The sequence below is a fragment of the Gavia stellata genome, chromosome 6 (assembly GCF_030936135.1).
Source record: "Gavia stellata isolate bGavSte3 chromosome 6, bGavSte3.hap2, whole genome shotgun sequence".
Classification (NCBI taxonomy): Eukaryota; Metazoa; Chordata; class Aves; order Gaviiformes; family Gaviidae; genus Gavia; species Gavia stellata.
The window spans coordinates 38,035,160-38,051,821 of record NC_082599.1 but is presented as its reverse complement, the minus strand read 5'-3'; the positions used below and the strand labels follow the sequence as shown (position 1 = coordinate 38,051,821).

Sequence of the window (16,662 nt, the reverse complement as noted above, 5' to 3'; positions counted from 1 at the left end):
GCCCAAGTCAGTCTGGTTTACATTAGGTAGAGATCTTGTCAGATAATTCTGATAATGGTTCAGACTAAATACAAATATTTCCTTCTAAAAAGCTAAATGCATATAATACATCTGTTCTGTAATAAATAGGCTCAATATATTCTTCTTAAAAGGAAATCACATGAGAATCCCAGCTTTGATAAACTGCTATGTCATGTGCTTTATATAAGCTATTTCATGTTTTAGTATTAATGATTAAATGGAAGAGATGTAGTGGTCCTTGCGACACTGTCTGGAAGTTCTAAAGTGAATTGGTTGTTCAGCGTGTCCCTGGATATGAAAAAGGGAAGCATGTTGAGAACAGCTAAATGATAAAGTCTTAATGTAATACAGAAAATTTTAGAAGTAAGGTTTTCTTCATTATCTTCTATTTGAAACTAACTGATTCATTTCCTTGACATCCTACAGATGTCAAGGACTTTCTGCTTTCTTTTGTTTTACTTTTTGTACAGCTCCTCCTGGGAAGGCTAATTCATGATGTGGTCAGGTAGTATAACTTTGCACATCTGTCAGGAACATTATTGATACACTCTTTGAAACATGTTCCATCAAATACTGAAGAAAAAAAGCCAATATCTGTTTACTAAAATACTTCTGTTTTTATTATTTATGTATTTGTCAAACTTTTTAAGTTACTCGGAATGTTGTTTTACCTTTAGCTAGGAGAATCAGCTTGTTTTGGCTAACTCTTTCTGGGAGTGCTGCCTGCCAGGTTATAAATAATACCAGCTTCCACTTTCTGCATCCTCTGTTTCAAGTTCCCTGTTGGAGCCCTGTTCCAAGGTTAGCATTTGTAATAGCCTGGTAGCAAAAACCGTATGTTCTTTCTTGGAGATTTTTTTTTTTTATTAACTATCAAGTTGCATTTCAGCAGCCCCACCTCAGAATTTCCGGTTTTGTCATCTTAAAAGTTTTTCTGGACCTAAAATAAGCATTGAGATTTTTCTGATAACTACAGAATTTTTCACAGTGTTTGCTTGGCATAGGATTTTGTTCTCCATGATGGTTATAACTTACATAGATGAAGTGTCCCCAGTCCTGCCACAGATGAGTTTCTCTTTCTGTCGGTGCAGTGCCTGCAGAGGGAGCCCAGGAAGGCTGGCAGACTAATTTTAGATAGGCAGCTCACATCTGTTATTGGCTGATGCTAATCTTTTTCCCTCAAGTGCAAGTATGTATGGCAGTTGACTAGCAAGGTGATAAAGCCATGGATAGTTAGGCAAGATCTGTTTCAGGGAAACAGTTTAGAGCATGTAAATAGTCCCACATTTCAGCCTCTCAGTGCCCACAAAAGCCCTACAGGCTTACCCTCCACTGCATCCAGTGAGAATGAAGACTATTGCTGTATTCCTTCTGTCCGATCCTGTTTGATTTGTACTCTGAGGAAACTCTTGTTACCTCATCTTTGAATACAGGTGAACATGTATGTTGTGGTAACTTCAGAAAATAAAAAGGCTGTTTTTCCTTAGGTTATCTGAAAGGGCATCACCTGGGTTGATGTTAAGTATTTGTTATAATCCAAATATAATCGTTGTCCTCATCCTCCTTTAGACCTATACTTTGTCAAAAATAAAATGAGGTTGCTTTGACCCAATTTATTAATGAAACATTCAGAATGGCAGTTTATTATCTCCCATCTCAGTTGTTGGATACTTTGTTAGGGTACCAAACTTCAGCAGTGTGCCTGGCATTACTGTTACTGCACAAGGTATAACTCCAAGATGGTGCCACTTCAGATGCCAGAGAGAAAGTACACCTTACAGGCTGGTGAGATGGCATACAAACATGCATGTCTCTCAGCAGAGCGTCTGTCCTATATGGCTGTTTGCCATTCTTGTTCAAGGTAGAAAGCAGGAACCTCACTAATCTTTTGGGTCCTATTTTCCATGTAGTGTCCTCCCTTTAGGTATGCTGCTTGTCTTGGCTTTGCTAGGTAGGGTAGTCTTACCTTGGGTGAAGCCAGCAGCTTCCTGAATCCCAGTCACCTCTGCACGTCCTTACAGCTAAGTCCCGCCATTTCCTGATGCCGTTAAGCTACTGTTGTCATTTTTCAGGAAAGCATAATTTCATATAATGATCTTTCATCCATGTATTGACCAGACTTAAACGCATTTAGCTTGTGAAATTTGATAAGAAACAGTTCAAGGTGGTTTGGCTGCAGAGAATGTTTGTTTAGTTTTGCAGTAAAAATCCATGCCAAAAGACTATGGGCCAAATTCACAGACAGAGCTGAGCAGCTTCCAAGTTGACACACATACATGCTGCAAATGTTGCATGTGTATGTATAGCACCTTCTTATGTGTAAATGAGATTATTCATGTAGAAGCAGAAATATTCAGCAAAGAAGTGTGCTCTTTAAGGCTCTTCTCAGGTAATGAGGTAGACATGTATTTATCTGCAGACTCTGTATGTGTTAGTCCCCTGAAATGGCCTGTTAGTGGTTTTGGTGGGAAGTAGAAATGCAGCAGTTAATTTTCTATACCTCCCCTCTGTTCCCTCAGGGGTGACTGGCATGTGCTCTCTGCTTACATTTGGCTTTTTGTTCCCTCTCCTATAACAAGTTTTCTCTTCTTATTAAGACCTGCATCCTCTTAACGATTACAGAAAGTTCACTTTAAAAATTTGTTCCAGTTTTTGTTTTAACAATAGCAGCATCTCCCAGGAGACTTTGTTTAGTAAGCTTAAATGCTCTTGTTAGAGTTTGCAGGCAGGATTTAGCAAAACAAATGGCTTCCGTCAGCAATACAGACTCCTTAGGGTGATAGGGATATATGGCTAAGTAGCACCAGCACATAGCTTATTTTGGAAAGATGTTAATAGTCTGCAAACATTAAAATATCTCTTTATTTAAGGAGCGCTCAATTAAGTCACAAAAACTTATGTTGCCTTTATTTTTAAATGTCAATTTTAAACCCACAAAACTAATGAAGTCTACTTATGGATAAAAATGGGGCTGACATTGCATCTTTAACATACACTGTTAATTTTTAAAATGTTTTCATACATCTGTGTGGCTCACAGATGAAATTTCCACCCCTAACTTTCTGGCTTTTGAGTGTAAGTCGGAGCATTGACATTCCTTTGAAAACTATGATACCTCTTCATACTGAAAAACTTTAAAAAAGATTCAGTGATAGTAACTTATTGGTAATCGATTATTAAAATAACCTGGTCCCAATTTTAGTTACAAAAGTAATTCATAGTAATAAGTCTCAGATTTTAAAAATAAATAAATAAATAAATAATGCCACTTCTGCATTGAAGGAGTGCCAAAAATCATCTAAAACCACTGTTTTGTGTTTGTTTGGTTTTTCTTCCGTATTTATGACAACTTTTTTTTTTTTTTAAACTATTCCAGGCCTGGGATAGTAAATTTCAGCCTGGAGTGAATTTTTGGCCTTCTTATAAATCCTAAAGCAAGAGTTTAATACTACCAACTGGCTTTTTAATGGCTCAACCTTAAGCCTTGCCCACCCCCAAAAAAAAGCTGGAATATTTGAAAACCTCATAATTAGCATTACATTTTGCTCTGAAGAAACTGGCTCTCAGACCTCCTTTCCTGTTTATTTTGATTTTAATAGATTATAAGTTATAACATTTATGCTGTTTTAATAGTTTTATAGACCTACTTACTGCCTGATCGTGTTGGGCAGCGGATGGCAGCCAGTCCTGGCAGCGAGCATTGAGGATGCTATGGTTGGCTGGAATAGCTGTGACCGTCTGTCAGTCCTTCCACTTGTAAAGGAGATGAAAGAGTAAAGTTTTCATGGGTGGTCATAGCTGACCCCGTGAGAGAATTGGCAAGTCCCATTTTGATTTGCAGCTGTCATTTAAGTAGGTGACTAACTCTTGCTTTATCTTCTTAATTAGTATAAATGCCTTTCGGGGGAGTCATATTTGTGCAGTCAGTTTTGATTGACTGTATTTGAAAGATTTCACCTTTCCTTAATATGGAGAACTTCCTTGAAATTTCCACTAGCCCAATCTCAGTATTTACAAAAGTGACTCCAGTTTCTACCCACAGAAAATACCTGACTTGTCAATCTCTTTTTTTTTTTTTCTTTCTAGTAAAACACGAAAGTAATAATTAATTTTAATTTGGAGTAAAAAATGCTTTGTAGGATTGGCCTTAACCTTAAAGGAATCCAAGATCTAAACAGTGATATTGTAATCAAATATGCCTAAAAATTCAGTACAGCAATATTTGAAGACTTTAAAAAAACCTCTGACTGAGGCTTTCAAGTTAGTACTATTGATGTAGAAACCATTACATTTGCCATCTGATGATACTGTTTGAATGATGATTTAGTAGATCTGTAGTAACTGAGTAGTTTTTTAGATCTATAGAGCATATTCTTAAACTGAAATCAAGACCACTTGGTAGCTGTGTCAGTAATCCTAAAGCTGCACTGTTTCAGCCAGTTAGAGCATATCATGTGAAATGGGCCAATTTTTTTCTAATAAATCATACTAGTGATGAACCATGATTTATATAATATGTGATTTAAAAACAGAAAGTGAAAGTCAATATATTATCAACCAAAAAAAAAATCAGTCTTCATCTAGTGTGTATTTTCAGAGCCTGGTGTAATTAGAAGTACTTTTGATACCTAGCATGACTGCTTTCTTAAAGAGCTACAATGTTTTTACATATGTTTGTGTTTGTTGTACATTTAGTTAACAAAGGAAATTAAAGAGAATCATGTCCCATATACATCATTAGGGAATGTCTTCTAAGATTAAAATAGTGTATCTATACACTTTTATTCAATCAAAGTAATACATTCTTACAACTCAGACTATTAATCTTTTCTCTTATTCAGCTGGATTTTGTTAAGGATTCAAATGCAACTACTGGCAAAACAGTGACCAAAAAAATTACAGCTTCCTTCTTGTGTTAACAAGTGTTCTTGCTACTGATGAAATAATTTAGAGTTTCATTGTTCCCTCTATGGGTCACTAATTTACAGGGGAGGAAAGTCTCTATATTACAACTAAAGATCTCCTTTCTCCTCCTGCCAAAGGCAGTTGGGACTCAGAAATGAATCTGTAAGGATCCACCTTGCCTCTGGTCCATTAAGGACTTGTCTGTTGTGGGAACTTTGATTTTGGGAAGCAAAGCACTGTATGGCAGTTTATGAGTTTTCCCAATAAACCTTGTAATGTTATCTCAATGACATGAGCTAGCATTCCTATAATTCTGCTGTATAGCATTTGCCTTCACGGATAACTCATAAAGGAATCCCAAAGGCCTCCTCTTGAATCCATTCCCTTTTCTTTTCCAAGAATGCAAAAGTTGAAAGAAAACCACCCATTGTTTGCTGGTAATGGCAATCAAAAACACAATAGTAACCAGCCATTGGAACTGGGCATTGAAATAGAGTAACAGGCATGCTGGAAACTAATATGGTTTAGATTCTAAATGTGTGTTTAATTTTTGTTACTTTAAGTTGTTTAAAAAATGTGTTGTCTTGTAATGCAAAAGCTCATTCCTCTTCATAGGTATCAAAGCAGCTAACATTTCAGTACAGTTTCCATATGTTACGCTTTCAACAATGAAGTAATCATATGGCACAGACAGCTGTTATGCAGAGTGCTATAACAGCACCTTAACAGAATTCAGCAAGGAAAAGAGATCTGCTCAGCTAAGCTACTTTGTACTTTTAAAGTGGACACCAGGAATGTAAAATAACAGGGGTCGTGTCGCCCCCCCCCTCCCCCCAATTAATTGACGACTGAGAGGAGGAGGAGTTAGGTGCTCAAACTTCTTTTGTTTATGGATGTGCTATTAATATGTAGCCAAATTAATCTGAATTTGTAGCAGAACTGCTATTTATATCAGAATCTCTTTGTCTTCTGTCAGCAGGTGGCATTTCTGAACTCCATGCCAGGTTGAATCAGAGTAGACGGAACCATTAAATCCACTACTCATTTGATAATCTGCAACAGCTTTTTTTTTTGGGCCATGCAGATTGGCTCAATACTGCTACAGCTACAGAGAGCTTGTTCTTTTGTGGTGGGCTTCTTTTTTTAAAGATAGTGCACTACGAAATATTCTTCAATTAAGATTTGAAAGGTGCTTGAAATTAGACTTGGGAGTCAGGACAAGTCAATGGAAACAAGTACACGCTTTTTGAAGATCATACTACAAATTCAGGTCATGTGCACTTAAGCACATGATTAATATTAAGCACCTAATACTCACTGAGAAGGTGAATGCCTGACTTTGAGCACATAACAAGCATTTTGCCAGACTGAAGTATTCTGCACTTGCAGAGTTGAAATCTCAAGAATTCATGTATGCACAAAAGCCTTAACTTTAGCCATTCACTTCAAAAACTCTTCACCTGCATTACTATATTGTAAATGCTCAGGTTTAGTTATTACACCTTATGTTAATGTAGTGTAGTATCATGCAGATGAAATTCAAAAAATAATGAAAAGTAGAAATATGAGATCAAATCCCAGGGCTCTTGTATTAAATCGTTGCTGAGAAGTGGGCTGAGAGTGCTACATTTTTGTGTGTTTGACTTATGGGGTGTCTAGCATAGTAAAGCACAAATCAACTAAGTTCTACTGCAGCGTGAAAAAACACACTTTCAGATGTCTGACGAGCCATCTCATTAGCAGTTCAGATTGACAGAGGTTTCTACTTGTTTAATTGCCTGTTCAGAGACTGAAACTTCTATGCTATGTTTTTATTAAAATTTAGATATATAGACACACTCTTGTATAAACAGTATGGGCAAACAACTAAGCCATACTTCACAAAATGAAGACAAAATTCTCTTCTCCAACATAATGAAAGTTTGTCTGAATGCATTTGATATTTCAGGCCTGCAAGGTACGATAAAATCTATGATAAAATATTTTCAGGCAACTGTATTGTGGTCTGTGGCAAAACTTTCCTCTGAGAGACTTCACTCATGCCAGGATTTCACATTTCTGTGCAGATGACGAAAGAGAACTTTCTTTATAATTATTGGAGCCAAAATGGTTCCATCTAATTGCAGGTTTGGGGGCCTATATTAATCCTACACGCTAATTAATATATACATATGTTTGCCCAGCATTCAGCAGTCTGAGGCACCTATTCTAACAGAGCCTTATGGGTGTTCTTGTAAAAAATAAATACATAAATAATAATTAAAAAATAATGAATGGCATTGTGCAAAACAGTTGATCAATATACGACTTAACTATAGTATATGTGTGTGCTTAGACATGGTATGAGATTTTAACATGAGCTTTTGGCTGAGGTTGTGACTGAGCGTGAATAATAAGTAAAATCTGTGGTAGTTTCTAGTTTCTGCCTTAAGGAATAAAGCTATAGTGGTAGGTTTCCAATAACAATGAAAAATAGTAAGTAAAAGCACAATTATTTCCTATAGGAGTTTTCTTAGCACAGGTGGGATTTGATCCCAGTAACAGCTAAAAGATGTTGTTTTTTCAGAGCTAGATGCCACATTCCCCTTCTAGGGAGCCAGGCTCTAACCTCATACATACTCAGCTCTTTCTTCCAGTAATCCAGAGTGAAAAATGTGCAACTGCTCTTTGCTGCGCTGGGCTAAGTGCTTCAGAAATGGATCTCTTTTTTCTAGCAGTCATCGGCTGTCAGGTCTCTGTCTGGGTTTCTTAGAGAGTCAAGAGTATGTATTATTGGTTACTCACTGACAAAACCAAACCAAACCAAAAGAATTACATTCCCAGAACATACTGAAACTGAAGCTTGGAGGATCTGTGGAGCAAAGATGGTATCGTATTGCATGCACAGCAACAGTGCTGTTGTCGTATCTTGGGTGTGACTGAATGGCAAATAATAATTACTAACTTACAGCTCCAAATCAAACAGCTTGAAATTATCATGACGACCAAGAACATTACCTTAATCAAACCTGCACAAATTGGTGGCTCAATGATTTCTAAGTACACCTAGATTGTATGGAAGTAACTGTATCTTGATGTCCCGAAGCAGCTGGGGCTCTCTTCTGCTGAGGGACCACCGGCAAACTGCTGTAACTTGTGTTGCTCCTGTTTTCTTGGTCAGTTTTCATGGAATTCTCATAAAGCAGTGACAATAAGTAAAAGTAACTTCCAGTGATAGATTAGTTTCTCGTATTTACCGTTGGAGATAACTAGATAAACAATAACATCCTGTAGGAGCCAGAGGGAGCTCTAGCACCAAGGTGTTGCTGAGGGTCAAGAGTCAGAAGGTGAAGTGGAATAGGTGTACAGAAAGGAAAGGGGAGAGAGATTTTGCCTAAGAAATCTAAACAGGGCAAGTGTTTACAGACAGAACTTTTCTGTTTAAGTTATTTCATTTTTATCTTTCATCTACCAAAGAGTATCTTGATTTTTCTCCTTTGTACCATTTTGTTAAATGCCATTTATTGACAACTAGCCATGTGATTACCTGGGTACCTGCTCTGCAGTTTGTCTGGACCCTAAAAGAAGGATGAGAGTTGGCCCAGGCTTGATGGCTATTTCTCTTACAAGGGAGGCCATGGTGTCCTTTTTTTTGTCTCCTTGGCAAAACTGGAGTCTTTAAAGACTCTGCAAACGCCAGTCCCCATTTGCCTTACGAGAGTTATCTGGTTTGTTTTACAGGGGGTTTGGGACTCCTCAAAGGCCACCTCTTTCAGTGTGGATGTACCAGGTGAGAGAGGAGTGTTGGTTAAGTGTTTGCTAGGAGCATAAGGCCCCAAGCGTGTGACTTAGGTTCTTTCCAAGTCCTGTAGCTTAGGGGTACAGATCCTGGAGTATTTCTGCAGGGCTGTGCTAGATAAGCCAACACAACCCATGAGCATCTTACTTTTTCAGAGGATTGGGATTCCCACAGGTCCAAGGCTGTAACCTTGTAAAGATGGAGCAAAATTGTGGGGGTTCTCCTGTAATTAACCTTTTCTGTGGTTTCCACAAGGACACACATCAGGATAACCTCCCCTGCTTAGTCCTTTTTTTAAGTCCATCCTAAACTAACTCATAACCTAAGTACAAAAAGGCATATACTACATTCACAAAATGAAATTATTTTGAAGTGGTGCTTATAACAATTGAAATTACTTTTAAAGTGAAAAGGCCATTTTTAAGTGTATGTAGGGGAAAGTAAGATTGAGGTAAAAATAGCTGATGGGGAAAAATAGGGCTGTGCTGTGAGATGAAAATACATGAAGGCTTTTTTTTTTTAATCACAATTCTTCTCATAGCTTTCCTCTGCATTTTCTGTTTTTCTTCCTTTTCCTGCTTTATGTGTGCATTTCCCTTATAATTCTGTTAAATTTCTCATTTGCCCTTTAATTTGGCAGTAAAAATGTGTTGAGTCCAGTTTGCTTTAAAATACGTTCTGGGAAGATTAACTCAGTTGTCAGATTTTGTGCTTTCCAGTAGAACTCCGAATCTTGCCAGAGGAGAAGGCATATAAAATTTTAACAATGCATCTTATTTATCTCATCTCGTTCACTACACGTAGCTTTCCATGTAACCTCCTGTTTGTTGTACTTCGTCTTCCCAGCCCCTTCAGAGCATTCTTGATACAGACATAAATTGCACTGGCAATTGTAAAGCTACTGTGCTGTAGAATTGTATTTTAGTTGCGCATACCTGTAATTAATTGTATGGGAGTTTTCACAGTACTCTCCCCAAGGAACAATTTCATTGAAAAGTAACCGAGTTGTCTAGACTATAGCAACTCATAAAATCATCACTAGTTTTCAGTTTTGAGCTACAAAGCAGCAATAGAAACATGGCTTGTAGATTTAAAGTACATCCAAGCACAGGAAATGTTTTATAATCCCCATCATAGTAGTCTAACCTGGCAAACCGTTTTTAACAGGGTTGAGAACAGAAAATGTACAATAAACTTAAAGTAAAGATTATCTCTGTGTTAATTTGTGGTAGGTTTTTTTTTGGTGTAGAAGTGCATCCGCTGTACATGGGCCTTTCTTCCTCCAAATGTGTAAAAAATGCACGTTTTGTAGAAAGCACATTGTGCCTGCCTTTCACAGCTTGTGGCATAACTGGTTTAATGTAGGAATAGCTTGACACTCAAAAAGGAACTTCAGTGGTTCTGGGTAACAATGACAGCATTCATGTTTGTGTGTTTATACTGCAAGGGCCAATTGGTAGAAGGATTTTTATTTTTTTTTTTTACTATTTAGCTTTACAAGTAATCTGCTAATTACCTTGAAAATTACTAGCTGAAAGCACAAATGTTTTTCAGAAAGTTGAAACTGTAGTTGGGCACATGGAACTTCTAGGTGCTTATTTAAATCACGCCTATGTATATGCACATGTATATACATATATATAATATTACACTGCAAGATTGAACGGGATTTATTTGTACCATTGTAGTGCCTCAAGAACTGAAAAAAATTGCTCTAGCTGTACTGGTGCTGTATGTCTGCATACTGAAAGCAGTTATGGTTTTCAAGGAGTTTTTACAGTGCCTAGCAGAAGAAGAAAAAAGCATAGTTATTTAGACCAGCACTTCAGTGTGCTGAAGATGGTGAAACTTAAGCAAATGTTTGAGTTTTCCTTGCACTGTAGCCAAAGCAAATCAGAAGTAGAAAAAAGCAAGTACTAACGTACCATTTTGCACTCGATGACTTAAAACACAGGTTTATTTCACAGGGGAAGTGGTGTATTAGTAGTCGATGTTAGCCAGTACATGATCATCAAAATGATGTAGAATTCTAGGAAAATCAGGGTGGTTTGTAGCTCTCGTGTTTTACCAGGTGAGCTAAAGGCTATGAAACATACGCTGACCCCAAAACTACATACTCTCTTGTCTTTTTAGCACTTGTGGCCTGGCAGGTGAAAGACACCACCCTAATTCTTGCTGGAGATGAAGTCTGGTGCTTTGTCCATGCTAGCATAGGCTCCTTCTTGTAAGGTTTTTCCATATATAGTCAGACAGCATCATTCACGGCAGTTTCTCAGCACTTCTGCCTCTAATGCCAAAGGATACAAGAAGCCAAGGAGCAATGGAAAATAACAACTTGAAAAGTACTTTCATTACAACTTCAGCCCAGTGATCTATCATCTGAAACAACTCACACCTGCTAACATGTGTTTGTACACCTGACTGAAACAGTGATAGCCTCAAAGAAAGGTTTGTGACAGCATACCAGGCACAGTACAGATTTTATTTTATCAGAATCTTTGTTTTTAAAAAAGAGCGGAGACATGACTCCCCACTGAATGTGTTCTTATGTTTGGGTGTTAAAAATGCAGTTATTTCTCAGAAACATGAAGTAGGATTAATTAAAAAACATAACAGAACTTTCCTGTAGATTTTGTGTGTAGGCAGGATGACAAAAGCCTTGATTCTGGCTCAGTAATCAATAGGCATTTTAGACTGTACTGGTAATTCTGAGTATTATCATTAGGGCTATCTTTCAAATTATACAGATGGAGTGTCTTAAATCTAGATGGACAGAGCATTTAAAAGCAGGTAGAGAGAAGCATTAAGTATATTTTCATGCAAAATAAATCCTTCCACCCTTTAGTGCGTTGAAGTGGAGAATCTGTCATTGCCTCCCTCATTGCTGGTCAGGGGTTTGTAACCCTCCTGGGGCTCATAAGCATGAAACTCCCTCACCTGAAGCTGCTGAAAGAGCACTGAGCTGCCTTGGGTCTCTGCAGCTCTGCTGCACCCTGGTCCTTCACGGGCGGTCTGCTGCGGGATCCCTTTGGCATGATTCAGCCCATTCACACGTGAGGGTCTAAGGTCTGGCCCAGAAGTATCTTGGAAATCCCCACATAGCTGAATCCTGCTGAAATCAGCGGCACTCCTTGTGTAGTGAGTGCTACAGTGATAACAATTCCTTGGATTGGAGCCTGGTCGTAGCTCAGTGCATCCTTGCTGGGTTTGTGTGCTGATGAAGGCAAAGCGCACAGCAGTTGGGGTGGGTAAGGACTGTGTGCATTAGCAGTTTTATGGCCTGTACTGTAAGTGACTGAATAGCTTTTGTACAGCTGTAAAGCATGTTTAACCCAATGTTATAAAACACGTCTCGAATGTATTTTCATAGCTTCATAAACTGTAGTTCATTTATGTAGGTACTTTTTATTGTAATCCTTTATCTTAAACATGAAACTGTTTCCTGATACCGTTTCTATTTTTTTCTTCTTTTTTATGAAAAAAGGGAAAAGAAGAGAAAAGAAAAACTGCCTTTTTGTTATATGCATTAGGAGAGTCCTTAAGTACAGTAATAGTACCCTGAACTTGTATTTTTGTATTTTAACCTCAGAATGTAGGCCTAGCATCTAAAAAGCCAAAATAACATTAATTATGACTGCTCTTCACTGTGGTTTTGGGAGTATAAGTTTGGAACAGATGTTTGGGGGGAAAGGAGGGGGGGAGGAAGGATGGATTGTTTCTTTTTCTCAGCCCCAACTGGTTTTAATTCTTTCTTGAACAATTTGAGAATATCTTTAAATATTTGCCAGAGTTCAATTCACATCCTGTGACTAAAGGTGGAAAATGTCCTACTTTGTTTTTCTTCAAACATATACCTGCTCTTGCTGCTCATGCCAAAGCCAGAGAAAGAAAGGATTCCAGCTGGCATAGGTTTTATTACTGTTACATTAATTTGCAGGTTAAGCCTCAAGTTGGGAAGGGTCTGCTGGATTGATTTATTTATTTACTTTTTTTATTTTCATGATTTTAAAAAAGTGCCATGTAAAACACTGCCGTTTAATTACAGGAAGGTTATGCTCTTTTTTTGTGAGCATTTAACAGCTTATTCTTGTTTACATGGAGTTGTAGAAATCCAGTTTTAAAATATGTTTAAAGTAGAGATTGTGTTCTTGGGTTTATCAAGTTTTTCCTGTACTATGTGTAAATAGAAGATTGTACATTATTGAAAGCCCTTTTTTGTGGAAAACAGGATTGGGAAAAAAAGTTTATATAAGAATGCAAAATAACTTCCCGAGACTATTGGCGCAGTGTGACCATAAAACCTCAGCAGCACATTGTGCAGTGACATTATAACAATTTGCTTTAGCACCTCTGCAGCGTTCTCAGAAAGTCCTGTTCTACAAAACACATGCCGTGGTATCAGTTGACTGTTTTTTCCAGAATCAGTTCTTTACATGCATGTTTTTGTGATTAGTTGGTGTTTCACAAGTAATTGGAACTGGAGACTTTTTTTTTTCTTATTTAGCTTATTACATGTATATTTTATTTGCATACATTTATACATTCAGTAAGTTGTAGCATATCTTCTTATATAGGTGTGCAAACTCCTTTTAGTGGATTTATAATCTCTGGATTGGGATTTTCTGTGTTTTAGTTTTAAAGACTGTTCTTTGACATACTGATATCAAGATACAGATATATCAAGACAGAAAATGGCACACAATTGCTCCTAAGGCCAGATAGAGTCCAGCTGCTCCACCAACCCCTATATTGACTCTGGAGGACTATCTTTTCTAACCTGAGTGGTATGACTTCTGTTTCTCTTGTAGCCCAAAATGGTGAGCAGATCTCATGTGTAAATAGTTGTCAATTTTACTGACAGTGATAAGAATATATAATACTAATGTCATACTAATAGTACTTTAAATTAAAACCTTTATGTTTATTTTGTACCTTTATCATTTTAGCTTTACCTCCAGGACTTTAGGGTGATTTCTGACATAGGCTAGCTCAGCTGAAATCATTCTCTAACAAAATACAGTGTATTCGTTTCTGTGTTTTACCTACAGGATCTGAAGTGCTTTCCAAAGTGGATTCAAACCTTGTAATTGAATACATTTTCAGTCACTTAAAATTCAGCATGAGCTTACACTGAGCATTTAAATGAAAACTAAAGGTGATTTGAACTGTTGGAGTTGACCTATCTACCATGTCATTTAAAACACCAAGGTTATCTGTGGGTTGGGTCCATAACTACTTATGGGTTCATCCTGTTTGAGGTACCACCCTCCAAAACAGCTGTGGAAGGTATCTTTTCAGACTGTCTCTGTGACTGTGCAAGTTACAGTTGCCATTTCTGTAGTGACTGTGAGAGAGGGTAGAGGATGTCCAGAAACATCTACCTGTATCCTTGCTTGCTTAAATGTTCTCTCCTTTAGTGTAGTAGAACCTATTGGCTGAAAGCTACTCCTCAAATGATGCAAACAAACAAGAAAAAGGGGGTTTTGTCTAACTTATTTTCTCTAGTGCTTTTAAGTACCTTGTGCATAAAAATAATGTTAAAAACCATATTGCTTTTTGTATTTGAGTCCATGTTCCCATCATTACATGAGGTACATTTTTAAAATTCTCTTCGTGCTTATTCGCTGAGCCTTGCTTCAGCCGGAGACAATAGAAAATTAGTTCTTCTGAGAAGTAATGGTTCCTGAACAGCTTGTTATTTAGTGCTTGATACTTGATCTGAGCTAGGAGAGGACTGGAAGGAAGGATGGCTTCTCCATAAGACGTTTTTCTGGCCAAATCCTGCTCTGACTAGTGTCATGAGGAAGAGTAGGATGCTGGCAGCAGCACCAGCTGAAGTGCAAGACGAGGGACATGCTCCTGGTGCGAGCGTGTGTTAGAGCAGTCCAGCAGCGCCCGCCAGAGACCACACAGCCCGTGGGACCCGCTGCGTGGGGGCTGGCAGCGGCCAGCAGGACATGCCCTGCGCCACCCCCCTACTCGGCGCAAGGCCCAGTCAATAATAAGTTGTAATTGTTATTTTGATGGCTCTTTTGTGATCGTGCAGAGGGATGGAGGTCTCTGCCAGCCTTGGCGAGTGCCCATTTGACAAACCATAACCATCTCAAGCAGCTCCCTCGAGTGACAGCAGAGCTGCCAAGCATGCAGTTGGCTTTGAGAACAGATTGGTCTCTCCTCTCCCAGGAGTGAGGTTCAGAGATATTTACTGGGATAAGAGAGAAAACTTAACTGCATGTGCTTGCGCCCATTGGCTGAAGAAAGGCGCCAGCCTTCACCATGGTGAATCTAGTGCTTGCTTTATGTAGGTGCTTAATCCTAACACTAGAATTGTACTTGCAATCTAAAATACCGGTGTCTGTAGCACTACACAGTGCTCTGTTTAAACTACCCTGGGTTTTCTTCAGTTGTATTACGTAGGTGTTTACATTATCTTTGTGGACATGAATGATAAGAGTATTTTTGAAAATACAGGAAATTAATCTGAATGGACCTTTCACAAAGGCTGAAAAACACTTTCTGTCCTCTGAGTCCCCTTCTCCCCCATCCCCAAAACAAGAAAGCAAGCAAAGGAAAAACCCAGGCTTAGTCTGTTTGGATGATCCAGTGTCTGAAATTGGTTGCCTGAGTTTGCAGAGCCAATGCATTGTGCCACCCATACCAGCTCACAGCCGAGAGAGTCCTGCTATAGCTTGTAAAGACTTGCGTAGCAGCCAGGATGCATGTAATTTAACTGTTTTGTATTTCATTGCCCCTAGCATTTATTTCCTGTGCTTTATATAAAGGAAGAATATTTCATTTTTAATGCCTTGATATGTCTTTGGATCAGCAATGAGTATCAGCTGTGTGAACGTTATCCCTGCTGGAGAGTGTGGAGGAGACTGTGTGCATCCATGGGCACAGAGGGAAGAAGTTTGACAAATCCATAAAAGTGCTTTAGTGTTAGACCAAAATTCACATAATATTAGTAATTCACTTTTTTTTATCAAGGAAACTGTCACAGTATATGGGAATGCAAACATCTTAATATAAGAAGTGCTTTCATAAAACTGTTTCTATGAAATGCAAACTGCAAGTCCCGCACGGGACGAAGTGTGAAGCTGAATTTTTATGAGAATTTCATTGGAATTACCATGAACTTTCACTGACACTAGCGGTGTTGGTTCCCACTGCAGTAAGGTATTTGCTCATAGTTATTCATTGTATACTTAAATGTATGCTTTCTGGTCACAAAAATAATTGGCGAGGATGTTTTGGGTTTGTTTTTCTTCATGGGAGTAGACAGGAAGAACACATAATGTTCTTGATTAGAGGTCAAGATAGATCATATTCATTGTAATGGCACACACAGCTTGTGCTGGTTTTCATCAACTTTGTCCTTCTTGTATTTCAAGGCACAGCGTAGAAGTCTTTAGATTTAAAAAGTGACATAACTACAAATTACGTGCACCTGCTAGAACCAAGATCTATTCAAAGTTGAGGGAAAAAATCCTCTGTAAATCTCATGGTGGAATTAATTCACTCACGCAAAAGGCAGAATTTATCTTGGCTACAGTGGTGTACAACCGAATAAACCCCAAAAACATAAAAGATAAGGCTCCAGATTTTCAGCAGTGTAGCTGGGATGTTGTCTATTCCAGAATGTCTAATGATTAACTCTCTGCAAAATGTTTCTGAGCTATTTAAATTACTGATGTCACCTACTGGAAAAAGAAAAAGTAGTAAATGGATGTTCAAGAGGTGAGATCTTTGCTGTAGGATTAAGTGATGTTCTTGCTGATTTCAATAACAAAACTGACTGGAAGAAGAGATAGAGCAAGGGATAGATCAACTTTGCTTTTCATCATACTACAAAAGACTTCTTACCATGCAGGCAGTAATCATAATCCCTTTTCGTGCACGTGTTTACTTTTGGCAAATAAACTGCTGTGATGCAGACAGCCTTCATACTTGCAATGGAT

General features: G+C 38.1%; 1 protein-coding gene across 1 annotated transcript in view; it reads left to right on the top strand.

Moving 5' to 3' along the window:
- The window catches only part of JAZF1 (JAZF zinc finger 1), a 200,311-nt gene that overhangs the window by 169,774 nt on the left and 13,875 nt on the right, over positions 1-16,662 (top strand). The window lies entirely within an intron of this gene.